The sequence below is a fragment of the Sapajus apella genome, unplaced genomic scaffold, assembly GCF_009761245.1.
Source record: "Sapajus apella isolate SASKATOON/1434 unplaced genomic scaffold, GSC_monkey_1.0 scaffold94, whole genome shotgun sequence".
Taxonomy (NCBI): Eukaryota; Metazoa; Chordata; class Mammalia; order Primates; family Cebidae; genus Sapajus; species Sapajus apella.
In genome coordinates this window covers 7395294-7418999 of record NW_022437034.1, presented here as the reverse complement: position 1 = coordinate 7418999, position 23706 = coordinate 7395294, and the positions used below count along the sequence as shown (strand labels likewise).

Sequence of the window (23706 nt, the reverse complement as noted above, 5' to 3'; positions counted from 1 at the left end):
CTATCATTATAGGATGAAATGGACTAGAAACATATCCAATTACCTTTATTCCAAAAAAATATAATGATTATCGTTATACAACTAATACCAGTGTGAATATTTACTGAGTGCTTATTATGTGCCAAGCATTTTCATACATACTCTTATTATTCTGGTTAATCCTCCCAACAACTCTATGAGGTGAGTACTCTTAGTATCTGATTACCTACATCGGTTAAGACTTAAAGAGCCTTGATTTGCCTGAGATCTTACTTGGCTGAGATCATGTAGGGATTAAGAGTGACCGCCAGGCTGATTTGACTTGTAACCTTAACAGCTATGCCATCATTCATTCTCACTTAGAAATCTTGCAGATGATTAATTTACTTTGCCAGTTAGCCTAATACCAGGGAAGGAAATCTCTATGCAAATGTGAACAGTCTCGTAGCTTTGTGAACACCATCCCTCACTCAAATGGAAATAACATGTTAGTCTTTTGGTTTGTAAATTAGTTTCTTAGGCATGAACTAATAAGATCATTTCTAACTTGTGGATGACTAGCAGTAACATCAAACCAACACACATGGAAAGTTGAAAATCTGACTCTTCCCCAACAGTAACCAATGTACAGTCACCTTGGGACTCAGCCCATAAGGGCCTGATGGGTCTTCTGTGACCATTCCCCCCAGCCCTGTCTTAAGTATAAACACTGGGCGCCATACCAAGCCTTCCCTGTGCTTGTTACAGACATCCAATACTTCCTGACCATGTAGAAATTAAGGAGCACTTCCTGAGAATGGTCCTACCACTGGAGAAGGGCACAGGTCCCTGTGATCTCCCAGGACAGAGAAAGCCGAAGTCGGCTGCATTGAGCTTGAGCACATGAAAAGAAACCAGTCTATTAACCAGGGCTCAATAGTGCTTGATGAGAACCAGTGAGCCCAATATTGACTGCAAAGTGCCTAGCTGCTGAGGCTTGACAGATGACACTCAACTTTCAGCCTGGGTGGAAGAGCAATAATGAAAACATTGCCCTCAAAGAAAGAACTCCAAACCGTTATTCAACCTTTCTTTTAGAAATGTAAGGTGTCTCCTTAGAAACATGAATAAGGTACAGAGGAAAGCTAAAAGATGAGGAAAGACATAAATTGGACTGGATCAACAATTTCCTGCTTCTGCCTCCTGCTTGACACATTCAGTCACACAGAGTGCCCCTATGCAGGCCCCAGAAGTCATGGAGATTAAATATTAAGTTTCAAAAGTTGAAGAGGGAGAATTCATTTCAAATGACTTAGAGGATAACTGTCACTGGAATTAATATGGTTGGAATGTTTAAAATTGCCACAGTTTCCTTCACTTTTGAACGGTGTCAGGCCCATCCTGAATGCTGAATGTCTGTCTGTGATGCCACAATGAAAGGTTACACTATCACAGACAGTTCCAGGCTAAGGAAAGCTTATTTAATTTACTAAACTGCACACAGAAATTGGCAAAGATGAGTCCAAAAGGTTAAGCATGGGGCATGATTCTTATCTCTCTCCATTTCCCATAGCACTATACTATCCCATTAAACTTTTCTTTCACAAAGGTGCCTGAAAATATGTTTTACATTTCTCCATGCGTACCTTTCTGTTTAGTGCTCAGGACTCCTCTCCCAAAAAATTAAAACAGACCAAAGATAAGGAATAGAAATCTGTACCTCTCCTATGAGATAAAGCTGGAATTTAAGAGAGCAAAATCTGAAGTGCTGAATTGCCATCTGGGCAAACAGCATGAGAAGCAGCCAAGCTAACAGAAATACTTGCAATGGACACACCTCCAACTAAAATGATTATGCCACTTGCAAATGGAAAACACATTTCAATCTGCTTTTTTTTTTTTTTTTTTTTTTTTTTTGTGGCAGAGTCTTGCTCTGTCACCCAGGTTGAAGTGAGTGGTACAATCTCAGCTCAATGCAACCTCTGCCTCCTGGATTCAAGCAATTCTCATGCCTCAGCCTCCCAAGTAGCTGGGACTATAGGCATGTACCACCATACCTGGCAAATTTTTAGTAAAGATGGCATTTCGCAATGTTTGCCAGGCTGGTCTTGAACTCCTGGCCTCAGGTAATCTGCCAGTCTTGGCCTCCCAAAGTGTTGGGATTACAGGCATGAGCCACCACTCCTGTCTTCAACCTGCTTGCTTTCAACATTAAAGGTAAATGAACATATTACTGCTAAAAGGGAGAAGAAAAAGTAAATGAATCAGATTCTCAGCTTTCCCTTAGAGTGAATGAAGCGCTTCCAAATGGCAGTAGTTCCAAACTTCAGCTCTTGCAAGATTACCTACGAATGAGTTATGATGACAGCAAATCCATCATTATTATGGAGGCAGAGTTTGAGATGGTTGAATAGCGCTTTCCATTCTTTTTTAACCTGTAGCAGAAGACATCAGAGTTGACAGAGATTTTGTCACTAAAACATAGCGGGGCCTCCGAGTTACAGTTTTATCCCTCTCAGTTTCACCTATCACCAAAATCAATTTATTTATTTCAATATTTATGCATGTTTAACATCTTACCCCTATATATTATTCTGCTTACCCCTACATATTATTCTTGCTACTACATAGTATGCTTCTACTTGAGCCTATGAGCGCTTTCTACGTAGCAAGCACTAAGCAAGATGATAGGGAATCCAAGAATGAATACGCTGCCATCCCTGCCTGGGCTTATAGTCCAATGGGACAAAACGTTGTAAATATGTAATATCAGTTATGTAGAAGCTTGAGCAATGTGCTATGGAAGAATATCTTATTGCTGGCTAAAAGACAAAAAAGAAACCATCATGCAAAGCTGGACACAATGCCTCAGCAGAATCATCACCAGGTTCAAATAACACATCAAGTCCATTTTTCAGACTGAAGAGTTTTTTTCTATTTTGATTTTTCTTTGAATTTCATACTGCTATAAACTGCTAAAAATATTTGCAAAAGCATAAGAAAGATAGAGAATGAGATAAATCGACAACCTTTTTTTTTTTTTTCTTTAAGTTTGTTGGAAGTTTCTTTTGTGGTCCCAGATTATAATAAAGTACAGTGAAACACTTCATCAGAAACAAATGTGCCTTAGAATCAACTTTCTATAGAGGAAAAGGTGACCCAAGAGGTACCTTCCAAAGTAAAGATCAATCATTTGATGTTTGGAAAGTACCCTTCTCTAAAGTTACCATTTGAATTTTTTTTCAATTTGAAAATGAGTTTATAAACAACATAAAGAAGACTTTCCCCGAAATGCTAATGTTAACAGCATTGCAAAGTTATATGAAAATGATTCGATTTCATTATGAGGAAAATTTTGTTAGGACACATACCACATATATTCTGTAGAGAAAATGGTTAGCAAGGGCTTAAGAAAGGGCAAATGGCTGGCAACAGGAGCATGCCAGCAGCAATCAGGCACAGGCCAGAGCCAGCTGTGGCAACAGTATCACGAGTCACCCTGGCCAGCATGACTTCCCTGGTAAGCTTGCTGGAAAACATGAATTTGTCAAAAGGGTTCAGTCTGAGGGAAAAAACAGGGGCCAGGAGAATCTTAAAACTAAAGCTTGGGAAAGAATCTGCACAGAAGTTAATGCCCATTTCCCAAGCCTAGGGCTAAGTAAGTTACAGAGGAAAGACATTGAATAACCCAAGACCAATCAGAAATGATGTGGGTACAAAACACATATATGCCAGAGAGTTATTTGAGATCAGTTACCCTGATCTTTCACTTGACAGAAGATGAAGCTGAGACCCAGAAATGGGAAAAGACTTAAAAACATCACACAGTGCTAGAGCCAGAACCTAAACCTGAATGCCAAGCAACTGTATTTTCCATCACCCCACTTTGTTCTTTTCGCTGAGAATCATTCAGAAAATAAAGCATGTCAATGAGAAGCTGGGTGCACAAGGGGAGCAGGCTGGGAGCATGAAGCTAGCATGAGTGAATACTGGTGGTGAAGAATTCAATCACTGGGAACCCAGGTGATTCCTGACTCCAAGCTATAGGCATGTGAAGGGTTTTGGTTTTCTTTAAGAAATGGAGTCTCACATTGTTGTCCAGGCTGAAGTACAGTGGCATGCATAAAGCTTCAACTCCTGAGTTCAAGTGCTACTCAACCTCTGCCTCCTGGGTACCCGGGACTACCAGTGCATACCACCACATCTGACTAATTTGTTTTTTATTGTTTTAGAGATGGAGTCTTGCTATGCTGCCCAGGGTGGCCTTGAATTCCTAACCTCAAGCAATCCTCCCACCTCGGTCTCTCAAGTAGCTGGAATTACATGAGGTTTGTTTTCTAATGTTATTGCCAACAATTTTGTTCCTCACTAATATTTTTCCTTCTCCAACAACTCCATAAACCTATCAAGATGGCTCAAATGTCACTCTAAATTTGTTTTTTAGTCATATTCCACCTATTGTGCACATGTGGCACATCAATGAGTTTACATGATGGGTTCATCCTGCAGAAATGTTATCTACCTTTATAAGCATGTGTATAAAAATGTTTGTACATATATATGACTTTCAAAAAACATGTAAAGCAAATATTTAAAGTTCAACCTGCAGACTCATTACTGAAGTTATGTGTATTGCTTTTCAAGGCTTATAAGAAGTGAGTTTAAGTAACAATAAACCTAAGCAGAAAAGCCTAAACCAAATTATTTCCTTGATACTATGACCTAAGCACAAGAGTATAGTCAAAGGCTCTTATTTTTGCATGCCCAGCATTAACATTAATTCACTTTTCATTTTGCAACAACCAGTGAGTCTTTTTTTTTTTTTTTTTTTTTAGAGCCAGTGCTTCTCACCTTTCATTTCATATGATTCTGATGGATCTAAGCCCAGTTCCTGGTACAAGGTGTCAGCCTGATCCAGGTGATCAGTTCAAAGATCGAAATGTAAGCCAATCCAGCCAATACAAGTCAGTCTTGAAATTTTGTCTTGAACTATTGGAAAGAGCACTCTTTCCAGTGGGGCTGCTAAGCTGGCAAGAAGTAATCCATTTGCTGATGTTGGCCATCTTATCAAAATTTATTTCTTAAAAATGCTCATTTCAGGCTGGGTGTAGTGACTTACGCCTGTAATCTCAGCACTTTGCGAAGCCAAGACAGGCGGATCACAAGCTTGAGACCATTCTGGCCAACATAGTGAAACTCCATCTCTAGTAAAGAGATCAAGACCATCCTGGCCAACATGGTAAAACTCCATCTCTACTAAAAGTACAAAAATTAGCCAGGCATGGTGGTACGTGCCTGTAATCCAGCTACTCAGGAGGCTGAGGCAGGAGAATCGCTTGAACCCGGGAGGCAGAGGTTGCAATGAGCCAAGAGTGCCACTGCACTCCAGCCTGGTGACAGAGCAAAACTTCATCCAAAAAAAGCCTCACTTCAATGGTACCTATACTGAAAATATAATGATACAGAGAAGATTAGCATGCCCCCTGCACAAGGATGGCATATGAATTTGTGTAGTTCATATTTTTAAGAGAAGAACAAGGGTGCAGAAAACATACATAGTGAAGTAATAGCTAAAAACTTTCCAAGTCTTGAAAGAAAGATAGACTTGAAAGAAAGATAGACTGTCAGATCTAGGAAGATCAAAGAACTCCAAATAGAGTCATCCCAAATAGGTTCTCTTAGAGGCACATTATACTCAAATTGTCAAAACTCAAAGATGAAGACTGAATCCTAAAAACAGCAAGAGGAAAGCATCAAGTCACACATAAGGGAACCCTCATTACATTAACAATGAGTTTCTTAGCAGAAACCTTATAGGCCAAGAGACAATAGGATGACATATTCAAAATGCTAAAAGAAAAAAAAAAAATCCTGTCAGCCAAGACTGTAATACCTAGCAAAGCTATCCTTTAGAAATGAAGGAGAAATAAATTATTTTGCAGACAAGCCAAAACTAAATGGATTCATCATTACTAGATTGGCCTTACAAGAAATGCTTAAGGAAGCCTTACTTCTGGAAAATGATAATCACCACCATGAAAACATGCAAAAAATGACTAAAATACTCACTGGTAGAGACAATACACAAGGAAGAAAGAGAAAAGAAGCAAGCCAATACACAAAAGAAGAGGAGAAACTTGTCACTACAGAGAACATCCAAGTGCAAAATTAAATAATGAGAGGAATAAAGAACACAAGATATACCAGGAAAAAATGAATAAAAATGAATAAAATGACAAAAGTCCTCACCTATCAGTAACAGCCTTGAATAAAAATGGATTAAATTCTCCAATCAAAAAAACATAGGATGAATATTTTTTTAAAAGGCCAATTATATGCTGTAGACAAGAAACTCACCTCACATGTAAAGATACATATAGACTTAAACTGAAGGAATGGAAAAAGATATCCCACACAAGTAGAAACCAAAAGCAAGCATAAGTAGCTACACTTATGTCAGACAAAACAGACTTCAAGTCAAAATCTCTGAAAAGAGACAAAGAAGGATATTATATAACAAAGGAATCAATTCAGCAAGAGAATTTAAGAATTATAAATGTATATGCACCCGACACCAGAGCACTAAGATATATAAAACAGATAGTATTAGATCTAAAAGGAGATATAGACCCCAATACAATAATAGTTGGGGACTTCAACACCTTACTCTCAGCATTGAACAGATAGTCTAGACAGAAAATCAACAAGGAAATGTTGGAATTAAACTGCACCAGAGACCAAATGGAATTAACAGACATTTATGTAACATTTCACCCAACAGCTACAGCATACACATTCTTATCAGCAGATGCAACACTTTCCAGGAGAGACCACATGTTATGCCACAAAACAAGTCTCAACAATTTTTGATAAATCAAAATTATATCAAGTTATCTTCTCAGACCACAACAGAACAAAACTAGAAGTCAGTATCAAAAGGAATGCTGGAAAACATACAAATACATGGAAATTAGGCAACATGCTCCTGAACAACTGAGTGAAGGAAAAATTAAGAATGAAAATGGGCAAATGATCTGAATAGAAATTGCTCAAAAGAAGATGTACAAATGGCCAAGAAATATATTTTCAAATACCCAATATCACTAATCATCAAGGAAATGTAAATCAAAACACCAATGAGAAATCATCTCACCCCAGTTAGATGGCCATTATCGAAAAGACAAAAAATAACAAATGTTGGTGAGGATAGAGAAAAAAGGGAACTCTTTACACTACTGGTGGGAATGTAAACTAGTATAGCCACTGTGGAGAGCAGTATCAAGATTCTTTAAAAAACTACAAATAAAACTACCATATGATCCAAAAATCCTTCCACTAAGAATTTATATAAAGGAAAGGAAATTATATCAAAAAGACATTGGCACCCCCATGTTTGCTGCAGCACTATTCACAATAGTCAAGATATGGACTCAACATAGGTATCCCAACAACAGGTGAGTAGATAAAGAAAATGTAGTATATACACCCACAATGGAATATCACTCAGCCATAAAAATAAATCTTGTCATTCATGGCAACATGGATAAAACTGGAGGATATTATGTTAAGTGAAATAAGTCAGGAACAGAGCTAACTAAACACCACATGTTCTCACTCATATTGTGGGAGCTAAAAAAAGATAATCTCATAGAATGAAAAGTGGAAGAGATGATACTAGAGGCTGAGAAGGGCAGAGCAAAGACAGGGTTAGGGAGGGATGTGTTAAAGGATGAAAAATTACAGCCAGATAAGAGGAATCATTTCTTATGTTCTAAAACATTGTAGGATGACTACAGTTAACAATAATATATATCATTCCAAATAGCTAGAAGAAGGATATTGAATGTTCCCAGCATAAAGAAATGATCAATGTTTGAGATGAGGGGTATGCTAATTATACTGATCTGATCAGGCAATACATTATATATATATTGAAACATCACTGGGTATCCCATAATAGGTACAAGTTTCATATGCCAAGTAAAAAAACACATTTAATTTAAAAAGCCTACCTGAACTACATTTAAAAAGTAGAACTGAGATGGAGTATGAAGATGGAAATTACTGCCAATGTTACTTGAATATCTGGAGATAACACAACCCTGATTGATAGGTGGTAGATTTTTCACAAAAATGGATGCAAAAATTCCTTTTGCTTCTATATATACTTCCCTGGGCAATGTAACCTTACTGCTCATCCCTCAAGAGATAGAGTCTGGTTCTCCACCCCTCCTATATGGATTTGGCCATGTAACTTGTTTTGTCCAATCAGTAAATGCCTAAAAGGTACTTGAGTATGGAGTTTTCATTCTCCTGTTAGAGGAATCTTTCTCCCACCAGGTAATATGCCCAGGCTAGCATCCTGGAAAAAGAGAGATCACATGGAAAGCTCTTCCAGCCATCTCAGTTGAGCCCCAGACATGTGACGCCATTTGCAACCATCCAGCCCCAACCAAGTCAATCCAGATAAGAAGCACCCAGACAACCCACAGGATTGTGGCCTTATATATAACTATTATCTTAAGCCATTACATTTTGAGGTGGTTTGTTGCAAAATAAAAGCAAATTGATCAAGTATTAAATTACATATTTTTTCAGCAATTTGAATTGTTTTATCATCTATAACCAAAAATAAATAAATAAAAATACCCAGTGCTGGCCAGGCACAGTAGCTCATGCCTACAACCTCAGCACTTTGGGAGTCCAAGGAACGCAGATCATCTGAGGTCAGGAGTTCAAGACCAGCCTGGCCAACACAGTGAAACACTGTCTCTACTGAAAATATAAAAATTAGCTGAGTGTAGTGGCAGGAACCTGTAATCCCAGCTACTTGGGAGGCTGAGGCAGGAGAATCACTTAAACCTGGGAGGTGGAAGTTGCAGTGAGCCAAGATCACACCATTGCACTCCAGCCTGGGTGATAAGAGCAAGACTTCTTCTTAAAAAAAAATAAATAAATAAAAAATAAAAAAAATAAATCCAGTACCGTAGTTAGCATATTTGATACCCAGAGCAGATAACTATTAATACCCCCTTACTCCATAAAATGAAATTCTTTTCAGCTATAATCACATAATTAGTAATTATTATTTTTTCTTAATTTGCTTTTATTTTGAAATAATTAAAAATTAAAAAGAAAATTAAATTGTAAATTTAAAGCTATTATTCCAATCTATTAGAGTTCTTCATGCATGAGCTTAAATTTGCACTTGCCAAAGAAAAAATAATGCACTTCATTTTCTTTTGTTGTTTTAAATGTTAAATACAAGTAAGTGCTCCGAGTAGTCTCATTGAATGACAGAACTAAAATAACTCAAGGCCTGCTTCTTTATCTCTCAATCATTATTCTGTGATTGCCTATTTCAAATGTATTGTCCAAATGCAGAAATATATACTACTGAGGTTTTAAAGACACTGGCTGTGATGTGATCTCTAATAATTCTAAACCGCTGTGAACTTATAGTTAAATTCATGTAAGCTAAGGCTTCCTGGAGAGCTAGGAGTTCTCCAGATTAACTCCATAGAGAATGTAACATGTCTTAAAAAATAAACTTTTTTTGAGATAGAGTCTCACTCCATCAGCAGGCTGGAGTGCAGTGGTACAACCTCAGCTCACTGCAAACTTCGCCTTCCGGGTTCAAGCGATTCTCCTGCCTCAGTCTCTGAAGTAGCTGAGACTACAGGTGTGTGACACCACACTCAGCTTATTTATTTTTTTAAGCAGAGATGGGGTTTCATCATGTTGGCCAGGATGGTCTTGATCTCTTGACCTCATGATCCGCCCTCCTTGGCCTCCCAAAGTGCTGGGATTACAGGCATGAGCCACCATGCCCAGCCAAAAGATAAACTTTTCAGTGTGTTAAAATGTAATAAACAATAATAAGCATTATTTTAAAATACAACAGAATTCCTAGAAATTACTTAGAACTTAGACTGACAGCTTTTTTCCAGAGATGAGTATTTTTATCACTTTAATTGTCTGAATTGCCAGTACATGGTGATAATAAAATATACATAGAATTTTAGTTGGTTTTATTATTGTTTCAAAACTTTCTACAAACAATGCATCCCCTCATAATCTGTACCTGGAGCAGACCGCTGTCATCCCTCCTTGTCTTTGATATGCAACTGTGAATAACACTGAAAATAAGCTTCATTCATGTTGAGAATTACATATCAAGTATTCTCCAAAGGATTCTAACTGAAGCACAAGAGAAGTGCTTATTGAGTATGTTTGTATGTGGGAGAAAATTCCCACCTAGGGAATTTCAATATCGACCTAAAATTTCCAAGTTTTCTAGAAGGAGAAATGAAGATAGTTGACGGCTCTAAGCGTTTCAGCACAGTGACAAGATAAAACTAACTTTTCAATGGAGGAAAAGGTGCTTATGTAGTCTTCGCTGTGATGCTCTATTGCAATTTATTGTAAAATCCTTCTAATTCCAGAAAATTATTATGGTTCTCTGGACCAAGACAAGCCAACAAACGAAAACCTATTTCCAATTAATTTCCATTAATCATACACCCCTTTAAGGTGAGTTCCCTCTTTCAGGATTCAGGTAAAGCCCCAGATTTTCTTGAGAGAGCTAAAGATATTACACACAATGAGTCAAAGAATTAGAAGAATAAAACTGATCACATGCCATTGATCTATATTAACTTATTCCCATTGAACGTCCATTTGACTTGACTGCATATTTTATTCATCTGCTTTATAGCCAGTCAGTTGTATCTTAGTAAATTCAATTCCCTTCAGACTGAAACATATTTTATTCTCTCCAATATGTGCCTTTCTGCTACATTTTATTCCATTTGGTATACTTCCTAATCAATTCTTTCCTGAGCTTCATTTCATTCAGCACAATGTATCCATTGTTAGGATTTATTTCTTTCAGAATGATTTAAATCTATTTTGCTGGATGCTGCTTTAAAGCTACTGTATGCACCATCAATTCCCATCCACTGGGCCATGTGGTCTGGTTCGTACTCCATCTTCTTGGTTGAGGAAAGATGTACTTTCCTAGCTTGGTCTGATGTGAAATGACACTTGCTTTTTATCTATCCTGGCAATGGCTGTGGACTGAATAATAAGAGTGAGACACAGCCATGTGTAGGAATGTCAGCATATTTCAGGTACCCAAGACTGAGATGGTTAACAGTGGGCTCCTAATATCCTTAGTATGAAGTCATCCTTCAGAATCTATGCTTTTCAAATTCTAGGTATTATTTCCTACAGAGGAAATGCAACACACAATCACCAAGCACTCTCTCATAAATCCTTGTTGACTTAAAAGACCCTATAAGATTGCCTTCTTCGGTAGTATTGTGAGTCACTTTTAATCTTGGTTGGCTCCAAACTTTATGTTCTTTCTTAGACTTCAAAAGTTCATTTTGCACAATAAAATTATTTTATTCTTCATAGACAAAAAATATATATTTAATGAAAGATATTTTATTTTAACAACCTTTTTGGTGACTCTTTTTTAATTAAGAAAACTAGAAAAGGAAAAAGCCCAAAGAGGTGAATGTATAAAAGAGCAAATCAGGTCCCTGGCTATGAGCAGATTAGTTGATTTGAAAGTCTAAGTGTAAATAGGGAAAGTCTGGAAGGGTAGGCTAAAAAAGTACATTGAGGTCAAGGTTAAGTGGACCTTAGAAGCCAGGCTAAGGATTTGTGACTGTATCCCAAATGCAAGGAAGAGGCCCTGAAAGGTTTTGAACAGGGAGTTGACATGATAAAAGCATACTGTTCCTATAAAACTGGTAGTAACTTCCTAAAATAAAATGAACTTGAACTAAACTCATGGTGATGGGTAATCATGCCCAGAATGTGGCAGTGGAAGAGTACACCTTGTTCAAAAGAAAGGTATTTCCAATAGAGAGGGGAGATGAGAAGATGTGAAAGGGGAAAATCCTCTTTGGAAACCAAGAAAATTATGCAGAAGTACGTATTTAAAAAGTAGCAACATAACATATTATACATTATATAGCATAACAAATGCCAACATAAAACTTATAAAATAAAAAGATTGGTGATATGGAAGATGACGACACCCCTAAGAGAAAGTGATCATGCCTAATTGGAGATAACTTTGCATGTTTTGGAACATAAATATATGATTACTCTTGATTGAATTTGCTTTAGTGTTTTTAAGATACTATAACATTTCAGTATAGTATAAAATGATATTTCCTCAGATATTTATCTCAATAGGACATGAAATTCAAGAAGGAAGGATGCTACTAAAAGTGAAATACTGAATATGTAACTATGAAAATTGACAACAAGAAAGGTTGGGGAAGCTTGAGGATGGGAAAACAGTGAAAGAAGACAAACTAGTTTAACCACATGGGGCACATTCTAGTGAACTCAGATTTTAAGTAGTTTATGAAAACAATGTTTAAAGAAAGAAAATAAGTCTACTGTTGGAAAACAGTTTTTAAAAACAGAAACCACAAATGAGAGAAAAGGCAGAATGATTAAAACTAAGCTCTTGTTTTGTGGTTATTTTCTCCAACACTAAATTGTATCTTTAGGCTGGACTGATGAGTGTAAAGAAAAAAAGAAATCAAAGAAAGAGCCCCTAGAGACCTTATGAAACATAGCTCTCTAGACCTATACAAATAGTATCTTATTTTACAATAGCAACAACAAAAAATTTCTTATGTATCTGATCGTGGAAACAATGTTACTAATATTTGAAAAAGCAAATTTGGGCAAATACTTCTTATTTTTGTTGAATTTTTAAAGGAAGAATGAAGGTTCTGAAAATAATAAGACACTAATTTGTAAAAGATTACATTAAATATATGATACATGAGCACCTTGAAAAGATAGTAGCAACTTTTAAGAGCTAGTGCCTTTTTACCTAGAATGAGCTAGGCCAAATCAATCTCTTTCTTTCTCTCTCTCCCTCCCTGGCTTCTTGATCTCTTGACCTCGTGATGGCAATGGCTGTGGACTGAATGGCTCTGTCTTTTAGAAACAGTTATTAAGCTGGTATTTCAGTAAAACCATAAACATAACATATTGGTTTCAATAAGACATCTGACAAAAATCTTTCATGATACTGCCTTGCAACAAATAAATGAGATGCAGGTCAATTCACAGCAGATCAATTAACTACACCAAAAAAAAAAAAAAAAGTTGATCCATGAGTCAATGTCACTGAGAATGGAGATTCCTTAGGCCTACCCACCAGCCTCTATCCTTGCCTCTGGATTGTTGAAGAAAACCCAGAAATCTGTGTTCTTACAATAGACTTAACCCAAGGACCCATAATATGCAAAACAAAGCAAAAGTACCCACTTAGATCTGAAAACTCAATTTCCCAAGCAATGGATGGGAGAGTTTTTCTGAGCAGTAGCCTAAAATAAAAGGCCAGCAGGCACTGGTTGACTCTGAGCTCTATTACAATAACACATGGCAGATACCTGGCCTCCCTGGAAGTTGCCCAGCTCATACACAACTGTCTGCATGTCCCGGGTGGGATATGGGGTGAAATGTTTCTTCCAATCCTCAGGTCCCATGACTCTAATATCAGTGTGAATCCTGGCCTGGTGACCTGTGTGAATGTTGCTGAACAACTGCAGAGGAAGAATCACAGAAAACAAGGGTGATTACAAGTTTTTCTAAAGCCACTGATTTTATCACAGGCCACATACAGAAGCCTTCCCAGTATCTGCTCTAATTATCAGAAGGCGCTGATCCTCCAATACCTAGCAGTAGGGACACACGTCCCCTAGCTGACCAAACCATGAGTTTAAGACAGGCAGAAAAACCTAACATCTCCCTACCATGACAAAAGTAACTAGAGTTGCCAAATCCTATACACAAAACATTTAATTTATAACAGTTAAAACCTGGCCTCTGACCAAGTCCAAAAGAACTATGTCTTATTTCACTTGCTCTTGAATATGTCTCTTTCAGAGATAAATGGCTCTGCTCTTGGCCAGTCCTCCCCTCTGCGTGGTGTTTTGTTTAGCTGGGCTTATGACAAGCCAAGAGTTGATGCATCTGCTTGAATGTGTAATTTACCTCTCTGGTCAACTTAGCTTTTTTTTCCTTGACAATATTATGTCAAACAATCACATCACAACTGGCTCTGATCTCTTTGTTGTTAGCTAATAAATTAAAGAGTATTTATTATCTGCAATCCTTTTTTCCTCTTTTAATGGTGACACATTTGTGGTGAATTAGAGGGCAGCTTTATAAACTAGGCTCCAGGCCAGTCTCAGGCCCTGCGTCCATGTGAACGTTCCCTCTCCCGGTTGGCCTCCCGGACTGGTGGTAAATCAAGGCAGCTGTCACAGCACACTAACTTAGTGTGCGTCACTGGGGAGTGCAGGAAGCGTTGGGGGTATAATTCTGTCCATCAAACTAATATGTTATATCAGTAGCTTTGTAATCTTCTGCCATAACTTATGGGAAGTGACACCTAAGAATTCACTTTGAAGGCAATGTGTTTCTTAGGCTTTAAGTCAAAACAGACCCGATTCACAGCAACAGTTCCTCTGTTTACATGAGTGGATTTCTAGTGCTGGGGAACCAGGTCCCTATCAATGTGGCAGTATTTAACACGTTCCACCACCGGCTGGACTCTGTTTACAGCCCTCACGGCAGGATTTGTAAACTTTTCAAACAAGGTTTCTTCTCTTCTTTTTGTTACCCTTGTCTTAACCTCCAGTAGCAGGATAGATAAACATGCTCCTTGAATGTTATCATGGACAAAGCAAACCTCTGACAGACGGGAATGAATGGGTGACCCATTTCCCTTGTCCGGTCACCTTCAACCTTTGTCTTGACAAATGTGGGAAATGGCTCTGTAGGAGAAAAGAATACTCACACCGCTATAATAGAAGTGTCAGCTTTGTGCTGTTGCTAAATGTCCACATGATACTTAAAGAAGTGACGGGAGACAAACTTAAATGGACAGTGTGCTTTCTAAGTCGTGACATCAGTGTGACCAGACTTAGACTGTGCGTCTTCTGAATGCAATGCCTTATTTTCTAGGATTTGCTGTTGGATTGTCCCTGTCTTCCCCTCCTTTCTCTCTTCCTTGGATGTTTTTCTCAGCAGGCCAATGAGAGAAGCCCTTTGGGGAAGATTAAATAGTTTTGTGAGCTGCCATCTGATGGAAAAGAAATCTACAAGAACTGTTCAAAGGAGCTCTTCCTCCCCCAGGCATAAGACTAAATATGTGCAGTAAAGAAATTTGAAAAATGCCTGCCCTTGCCATCCCCAATACCCCTTTGATTGATAGCAGAGAGGGTTTGCTATGATAATTCTACTTTGACAGGTCCCAGGCATAAATCCCACAAAGTTGTTGCTCTAGTTTGACAACCTTGGAGGGCTCCAGTTAGGAACAGGAAACAGGTCTCTATTTTTCACTCTCAATGCTCCTTCAGGTGCAAAGAAAAGACCGTATGGAAAAAATAAATTCTTATCTAAGGGGAAAACCAAATTCAAAGGAGTTTTAGTACTTATTCATCAGAAACAATGTCCAGTGGACAAAAGATGTGACCTCAGTCCTACTTCTTCAAACTTAAATTTAAATGCTCCAAATACGAGATCTGAAAACCACTCAGGATCAGAAACGGATACCCTTTTTTATTTTTTGGTTTTCCAAAGTTATGTTAGTATTCTCCTTCAAGGTCAGCCTTGAAATTTATCATAACATTTTATAAAAATCATTGCTTATAAGGCCGGGCGCGGTGGCTCAAGCCTGTAATCCCAGCACTTTGGGAGGCCGAGGCGGGTGGATCACGGGTCAAGAGATCGAGACCATCCTGGTCAACATGGTGAAACCCCGTCTCTACTAAAAATACAAAAAATTAGCTGGGCATGGTGGTGCGTGCCTGTAATCCCAGCTACTCAGGAGGCTGAGGCAGGAGAATTGCCTGAACCCAGGAGGCGGAGGTTGCAGTGAGCCGAGATGGCGCCATTGCACTCCAGCCTGGGTAACATGAGTGAAACTCCGTCTCAAAAAAAAAAAAAAAAAAAATCATTGCTTATAAATCAAAGTACACACATATCCTAATATCCATAATTTACCATCAAAGCTTGCAATGTGCCACCCGCTGCAACTCCTTATATCCACTCAATTCTCATAACCACCTTAAATGAGTAAAGTCCAAATTATTAGGAATGCAGTTAAAAAGAGAGTCAAACTAACTAATTTTTTTCAGGAGTCATCTTTCAATCTTGCTTCACAAAATGCCAGGGGATCTTTGGGGATCAGTGCATCTTCCCTCTCCCCTTCTCCAGCTGAAGACTGATGGACTCAGCAATTAGAACCCTAGTCACAAAATCATATTCAACTGTGTTAAATGAAAAATTTGTGGCTGGGTGAGGTGGCTCACACCTGTAATCCCAGCACTCTGGGAGGCCGAGGCAGGCAAATCACCTGAGGTCAGGAGTTTGAGACCAGGCTGGCCAACATGGTGAAACCTTATTTCTACTAAAAATACAAAAAACATTAGCCGGGTATGGTGGCACATGTCTGTACTCCCAGCTAGTCAGGAGTCTGAGGCAAGAGAATTACTTGAACCTGGGAGGCTGAGGTTGCAGTGAGCTGAGATTACACCACTGCACACCAGCCTGGACAACAAGAGCAAAACTCTGTCTCAAAAACATAATTATAAATAAAAATATATAAACATTTTGTGATTTGCTGTGAGTTAACCAGGCAATTAAATTAAACAGAACCCATGCTCCAAGCATTTTAGTTGATCACCTGGAAATGCAGTATTGTGACCTATTAAAAGTTATTAAGTGGTCATACCCAGGCAAATATTTAAAAAGAAGCAATATTTTCTATTTCTTTAAAACTTTTCAGAAGGTGAATATATTCCTTCCAATTGTCTGCCTCTTTGAACATGAGACACAGTTTTCTCTTGGCTGTAGAATTCTATTCTAATATTAAGAAAGGGTTCATAAAACTCTAATAACATAAGAATGGATTCCCCCTCCTTCATCGATGCCATCATTCTTCTGAAGAAAGTCTGCACCTCCTGAGAGTTGCCAGCAACAGGGAAGAAAAAAGGCCAGTCTTGGAACACTCGGCAAAAGCTGGTTTTTTAATTTAATAGGACTAAAACACAAGGAGTTCACCCTGGATCACGAATTGAACCTCCTTTTCTAGGGTCAGTGTTTTATGACAGACGCATCTCACTGAGAATCTAACCACCCTCCAGGAGTACTAAACCATGGCGTTGCCAAGAAAGTCAGTGAAGAAAATAACACTAGAAAACAGCAAGCTGCCCATAAAACTGGGGAGTCATATCTGGGTTTTGTTTTTTTGTTGTTGTTGTTTTTTTTTTAAAGTCATGGAGCAGCTTGAGCAAATCTCAGAAAAAAGAAACTTGCTACATAATACTCTCTCACTTCATTGCCCCTCCAAATAGCAAACAGGATATGAGTCCTTGTAAATACCTATAAACTTTCAGGGAGAAAAACAAGTCTGATTTTTGTGTACAGAGTTCTAGGCTGCGAGGAACATGGTTAAATTTCTGTTTCCCTCAGAGGAAGATGCCAGAACAGCATTTTCCCATCAAGTGTTGATAAGAAAGGCATTTAGCATTTCATATGATGAGGCTGCTGTGAGTGGGTGGTATGACATGATATATTATGGCCAATGTCATATTAAAAATTACAGGCCCTTCCACACATGCTCACTCTGTTCTCAAGCCAATTATGTGTTATCCTGCACAAAGCTTTCCACTGTGGCAGATGTGATAGAGATGTTCCTCTCCCAGAAAAATTTTAGAATTCTCCAAGGTTTAGAGAGGTGATGGCCATCTTTGTGGTCCATAAGCAAAAAGTAGACTGAACTCATACTTTCTGGAAATGTAGCTCTGCTCATGTCTGACTTCCCACCTTGATCCATGCCCTTACCTCACGCATTCAATCTACTTCTCTGCAATATAAGCACAACATCTAGGGCTAGGAAGGCATTTTACAATTAGAAAATCATCTTTACCCAGCCCTAAAGAGGCATCTTTTAGGAAGTGAAGATAGGTTTTTGATTGACTCTTCAAAGATTCCCAAAGAGAGAACTTGCTCTTGAAGAAGATGAGGCTAGGGTTGGAGTCTGGTGAAGTATTGCATAGATACCTTAAGGAACTCGGAAAACACTGACATGAAGTCAACGATTGCCCAGATCAGGGTATCTTAACCTCAACACCATCAATATTTCGGACTTGATCATTCTTGGATGTGGGGACTGTCCTGGGCATGGTAGGATGTTTGGCAGCATCCCTAGCTTATGTCCACTACATGCCAGTAGCATACTCCTGCACTGGGGGTACAAAAATTAAAAATATAGCCAGGTATGATGGCTCACACCTGAAATCCCAGCACTTTAGGAGGCCGAGGCAGGCAGATCACGAGGTCAGGAGATAAAGACTATCCTGGCTAACGTGGTGAAACTGTCTCTACTAAAAATACAAAAAATTTTTTGGGCATGGTGGCACACCCCTATAGTCCCAGCTACTCAGGAGGCTGAGAAAGGAGAAGCGCTTGAACTTGGGAGGTGGAGGTTGCAGTGAGCCCAGATTGAGCCACTGCACTCCAGCCTAGGCAACACAACAAGACTCCGTTTAAAAAAAGAAAAATTAAAAATGTATCCAGACATTATTAAATGACTCTTGGAAGTCAAAATAGCTCCTAATTGAGAGCCACTGTCCTGGACTACTGGGGTAAGGCCATTCCACTGAATCACTGCAAGCCACATGTTTTCCAGTGAAGAGGCAGGATTCACCAGCATATATGGACACCCGTGTCCTTTCCCCATTAAGGAAACATGATAGGATTGCATATAACCACCTTTCACTAGGACTTTTGAGCAAAAATGTAGGTGCTTTCACTATTGGTCCAGGGAGTGTACTGGGTCACCTTTTGTCTACTCCAAATATTCTCAACCTCTGGAAAGCACCCCAGTCTCTTTACATGGCAGTCTCAGGGTATCAAGAAGAGGGCAGGGCCCCACATGCAAATACTTTCTAAGCCTCTGATACATCGTGTTTGCTAATGCCCCACTGACCAGAACAAGTCACAAGGTCAAGCCCCAGTTCCAGGAGTCGGTAGAGAAACTCTACTGTTGATAGAAGGAATGTTATAGATACCTTGCTGGGGAGGGGTGGGGGGGTCATGCATACAGGGATAGAAAAAAAATGGCCCTTTTTAACAATCTATCACACTAAGTAAATAGATTTCATAGCAAGCACTTTTCTAGCCAGAGTATTCCAGTTTTATCCGCAGCTGAGTATCTCAAAAGGATCTATAATTATTTTCCAAACGGCAAATGTGTTTGGTTGTCACAGAGGCCCTGGGCTCTGAAACGGCTTGTTCAATCCCCTTCAACTAAGCTCACTCCACAGAGTTTCACAGTTAATAGCCAGACTACCTCGCCCAATGTTAAGGATGTTGCCTCAAATTCAGAGAAACCCCAAGACTCCCTCACTTTTCTCCATGCCTTAAAGACAGAAAAATCCAGCTTTCAGTATAGCATTGGGGGATAATATCAAACTAGAAATCAGAAAATGCAGTTTTGTATTTTAACCCAGTACCCAGTCATCTATTTAAGTCACTTTATTCTCTCCAACGCGCAGTTTCTTGATATGCAATGAGTTAAACTATTCTGGGATAGCTGGGGCCAGAGAGAAACAGTGACGGACAGGGGAGGTAAGACAAGATAGTCACTGGAATGAGTGAAGCTGGCTGGTATAAAAGAACCTGAAGAATGCATGCTCTGCTAATGGCATTCAAATCCATTGTTTTCCCCTAAAATATGTTAACTCAGGATCTAACTGCAATCAGTGACTAGTTACTCTCCAAAACCTGACCTGGCTCTGCTGTTTTTAACCCATCTCTTTTTGTATTCCCCTCCTCCCTTAGCTGCACCCGTCTTTGTTATGTAGTTATCAAATCTACCTGGTCTTTTAGGACAAGGGACAATTGTGTACAATGCAAAGACAGAGCACATGGCCCGTCCCTTCAAGCCATCTTGTCTCAATCCCACACACCCTTTAAAGTAGGATTGCAGTTGACAAAGCTCTTGCTTTTACATAAGTAATGCCAGTTGAACTGATCCAGGGCCATAATTCTGCTGCACTCACTCCTATTTGTGCTTCCAGAAAGCTTGCAGGAGCTAACACTCTCGGACCCTATTGCTGTTCCACTGTCAGCTATGGATTAGGATGGCTTTCTCTGCACCCTTTGATCCAAGCACATGCTTGCCTCAGGCAAGGCATGCTCCAAAAATAACTGCCTTCCAATGGCCTCACCATTTGAGGGAGAATTCTCAGAAGGTTAGAATGCAGAAGGAAACAGGTTGTTAGCCACAAGATGGGACAGGAGGTACGGAAGAAGCCTGGCAGCTACTGCAAGGTCCTACTATGAGCTGGCAAGAACCTGCTTTAGAAACCTGTTCTCGGACGTGACCACAGGGTTTTTTCCATACAGGCTTTTTGAGTTTCATTTCCTCCCTTCAGTCCACCAGGACCATTTCAGACCAAACTCCTCTCTCCTCATGAGCCTACAGTGGGCCTTGGGTTCCTTTATTTGATGACAACACCAGCAATACTGCATGGAACCCATTGGGCTGGACTGGAATCCTGGCTCACCATTGGAAGTCCAAAGGCTGTGACCTTTGGTAAAGTTTCCAAGCCTCTCTATGCCACAGCTTCCTCATCAATGAAACATGGACATGGGATGGTGACAATTGAGAAAACAGTTGTAGAGTCTTTAGTATGTGCCAATACTGTACAATACATGTTAGCTGCTATTATATCTCTAATTATATTGTCGATAAAATTGTTAACTTGTCTTAGGTATTCCCTTTATGTTAGTTTCATTTGTCTAATTAGATATGTTCTAGAACAAGGATGATACATAGTCCTCTTTATCCCCATCCTCCCCATCCCTACTGCTGCTTCCCGTCAGCCCAGTGTCTTGCATACAATGCTTGCCCAGAGCTGTCATAGCATAAGGGTGGGATGTCAAGGCAAAGAAAGCACAGACCCTCATACAGCCCTGCGTTCAGCTCCTGGCTCTGCTTCTTAATAATTTAGTGACTTTATTCAGCTTGCCCAACATTTCCAAGCCTCAGGTTTATAATAAAATAGGGGCAAAGTGATTGCCCCATAAGATGGCTGTGAATACAGGTCCTTCCCAGTAGGGAGCTCATCATGGGCACTTAATAAATGTCTATTTCCTTCCCTCTCACCATCAATGAATTTATCAGAAAGTGCTCAGAGACATGGGGAATAATACATGGAAACTGGCTCCAACATACTAGACAATGGGAGGCGGACTAACATTAAAAAAAAAAAAAAAAAAACCACCACCCCTACCCTCTAAAAGGGCCACACCCCCAGGGGCTCCCCTGACTACTTATTCCAAGGCACTGGATTATCAATGACTTTCAGAAATGGCAAGACTGTAATCAACAGGCTCCTCAATTGGCCCAGGCAGTGGAGGCCTTGAGTCTTTAAAACTTCTCTGGTTCTCCCCTGGATGACGGATGAAACCTTGGATGGTATATATAAAAGAACATCAATTTTTTTTTTCTTCCCTTGTCTTCCTGTGATTCTTCTCTCCCCAACAAGCACACCAACAAAAAATGTGTGCTACATGGGTAGACTCTGATCTCATGGGGACCACTGTGAGCTTTTGTAGAATCACTGAATGCTAGTACAGGTATTGATCGACTTACGACCTATGCAACTTACGACCATTCGACTTTATGACCACAATCGCTAGCCACGACTGCTCCGCATCTGGCAGCGCAAACGTTGCCCAGCTGGGCGTACAACAGTGTGGACCAGCTTCCGGCAGCACTACCATCTCCGCGTGCATATAGCCTACTCAACTTACGACCAAATCGTGTTACGACTGGTCTGTCGGAACCAATCGTGGTCGTAAGTCGAGCACTGGCTGTACTGCAGTGTACTGCTTCAACCGCCTCACCATAAAGCTGAGGCCTCAGAGAGGTTAAATGACTGGCTCAAAGTCACACAGCTAATCAAGGACAGAAATGAAGCCAGACCCTACCTCTGCTAGCTCTTAACCAGTGTTCTTTTTCTCATCATTCCGATGCCTCAGAAGAATACATGGTTCTGAAAACATTTATTAAATCAGTCATGCTCTAAATTCCCACACTGACTTCCCCAGCCTGCATTTGGTGGGAGGTAATTAATCACAACTTTCTAGGCCTAAAATCAATCAACTGAAGACATCCAGCAAAAAGCCATTTACATAGGCTTCTTTCTGCAGCCCAGAGTATTATACGCACTCCCCTCCCATGTGTCGTCTCTTCTCCGTGGCTGGGAATGTACCCTGAGACCTCCTCATGTGAAGGAAATAGACCCCAGCTGGCCAGTCACACTGCAGTTACAATGTGGACTTCAGCTGCTTCTCTATAGGGCTGCATTCAACGAACTGCATTTGAAAAACTTTTAATATCTACATGGCTCTCACCCAACTGCCTCAAAAACACCAGCTGTACCATGCTTTCTCCTCTAATTTGACAGTCCTAAGAACAGCTCCTGAAGAATGGAACATTCTTCAGGGGAGGGCTGTTAGTTTTGCAGACATTTTAGGAGGCGTAGAAGATGAAAAAGATTTCAAGTTGAAACATCATGTAGGAAAATGGGTAGGAGGTGATGGAAGAAGGAATCTGATGTGTACTGAATGCCTGTCATGTACCAGGCACTGGGTTGGGTGAGTTTTCGTGGTCCTCATAATACTGAGAGACAAGGGTAATAACCAAACTTTTACAGATAAGAAACTGAGGCTTGTAAAGATTAAGAGTCTAGCCCAAAGTCATACAAGCAATTTATTATAAAACTGGTATATTTGTTTTCCAGGGATCTGGCACCAAACTACCATAACCTTGGTGGCTTAAAACAACAGAAATCTATTCCCTAACAGCTCTACTTAAGTCCAGCCTCCACCTCCATCTTCATATCTCTTCTCCATCGATCTCTCCTTTGGGTGTCTGTTGCAAGGACACTGGTCATTCAATTTACAGCGCCCACCCTCTGGCTTATTCAAGATGATCTTATCTTGAGATCCTTAGTTACACCTCTAACAACTCATTTTCCACTGAAGGTCACATTCACAGGTCCCAGGGATAGGACGGAGCCGTATCTTTTGGAGGGCTACCACTCAACCCACTATGGTGAAGTTTTAATCTCAGGCCCGTCTTACTCTACAGCTCATTTTCTTACTACCTTGTCTATTTCCTGCTCTTTCCTTTATCTGCTTTCTCAAGGATGACTTTGGCCAAGTTAAAGGTTCCAAGGTAGCCATAACCACAGTACGGAGAAACACAGCCCGGAGAAACACAGCCCCTGAATGTGTTATCCAGAAAGTTTGTGACCGAGAGGAAGTTTAAGTTCCCCTTACACCTTGCTCTTCCTCTAAAAACTAACAGGGAGAACTGCCCTGAATACCATGCCATTGTTTCTAAACATCAAATGATTGACTCCCTTGTATAGCTCAGCCCTCCTTTTGCAAGAGTTAAAGAGCTAGCAGGTGTCAACGTAACCTACAGCCACCCACTAATAAGTTTAAGATAAAAGGCCAATATATTTAAATAAGATTCAGACATAATGTAATAGTATTTGTTACCAAGCCCCATCTAATTATATCAATCTTTTATTACCAGACCCATGAGTACAGGGAACTCTATTATAATTTCTCTTTATAATGATTTCTTCACTATCTGACTCCTCAAACTCTGTA

The 23706-nt window shown here is 39.7% G+C and overlaps 1 protein-coding gene and 1 non-coding gene across 5 annotated transcripts in view; one reads left to right on the top strand and one right to left on the bottom strand.

The window, feature by feature from the left end:
* Positions 1 to 23706, bottom strand: part of LRMDA (leucine rich melanocyte differentiation associated) — a 1109623-nt gene that overhangs the window by 289918 nt on the left and 795999 nt on the right. The window lies entirely within an intron of this gene.
* LOC116535451 lies at positions 5381 to 5483 on the top strand. The gene has a single exon (XR_004262202.1). It is a non-coding gene; the product is annotated as a U6 spliceosomal RNA (small nuclear RNA).